This window comes from Moschus berezovskii, chromosome 4 (assembly GCF_049115385.1).
Source record: "Moschus berezovskii isolate FMDL1 chromosome 4, NW_MosBer_1.0, whole genome shotgun sequence".
Taxonomy (NCBI): Eukaryota; Metazoa; Chordata; class Mammalia; order Artiodactyla; family Moschidae; genus Moschus; species Moschus berezovskii.
Genome location: NC_142463.1, coordinates 65,514,216 through 65,514,969, shown reverse-complemented (window position 1 = coordinate 65,514,969; position 754 = coordinate 65,514,216). Strand labels below are relative to the sequence as shown.

The 754-nt window shown below is 41.8% G+C and overlaps 1 non-coding gene across 1 annotated transcript; it reads left to right on the top strand.

The window, feature by feature from the left end:
• The first annotated feature begins 377 nt into the window (after nt 1-377).
• On the top strand, nt 378-527 carry LOC129541876 (small nucleolar RNA SNORA62/SNORA6 family). The gene has a single exon (XR_008682930.1). It is a non-coding gene; the product is annotated as a small nucleolar RNA SNORA62/SNORA6 family (small nucleolar RNA).
• Nucleotides 528-754: the final 227 nt, after the last annotated feature.

Below are 754 nucleotides of genomic sequence, written 5' to 3'. Positions count from 1 at the left end.
CTGATTATATCATTTTCATGGACACATTTGGAGGTGTCTACTTTTGCCCTATTTTCTGGGAATTTCTGCTGTTCTTGGCTATAAGTGATTAGTCCACAGATGCACATTTGACCCCAGTTGGGTCAACCAGGTTCTCTTACTGGGTATTTGGAGCTGAAATCAGGAGAATATTTATTAGACTCTATAGGTGCCTAGACATATAACACATAGTTTCTTCAAGCGATCTGAGAAAACAAGAAACCCATAGGGAGTTTGTGGGAGAGGGAGAGAGAAAGAGGGAAAGAAAGAGAGAGGAAGGAAGAGGAGAAGGGGGTGGCAAATGAATACAGAGGAGCAGAAATGAGAAATAAAGCAATCTTTTAGAGTTTCTAGCTCCATCTGCACATTGTTAGAGCTCGGAGTTGAAGCCACTGGCCGATGAACTCACAAGTATAGGTAGTGTGCTAAATGAGGAGCAAGCTTCTCGCTAGCACCTCAAGGGTCTCTGGCCTAAAGAATGGAGTTTGATAGTAATACTTGCTATAAAAGTATAATTTTAACATATGAGAGCTTTAAGGAGAGATGAAGACATTTTAAAAATAGCCTATGCTTTCTTCTGCTTTCCCCCAGTATTTCTTACTCTTCTCAGGCATTACTTGGTCTTTCTGTTTTCAGACTAACTTGATGCATCCTGTTGTAAGATCCTAAGAAGGGAGCTCACTCAGTGGGTCTGATGTGGTGGATGCTCATTTGGGAAGTCCTGCACACATGTGGC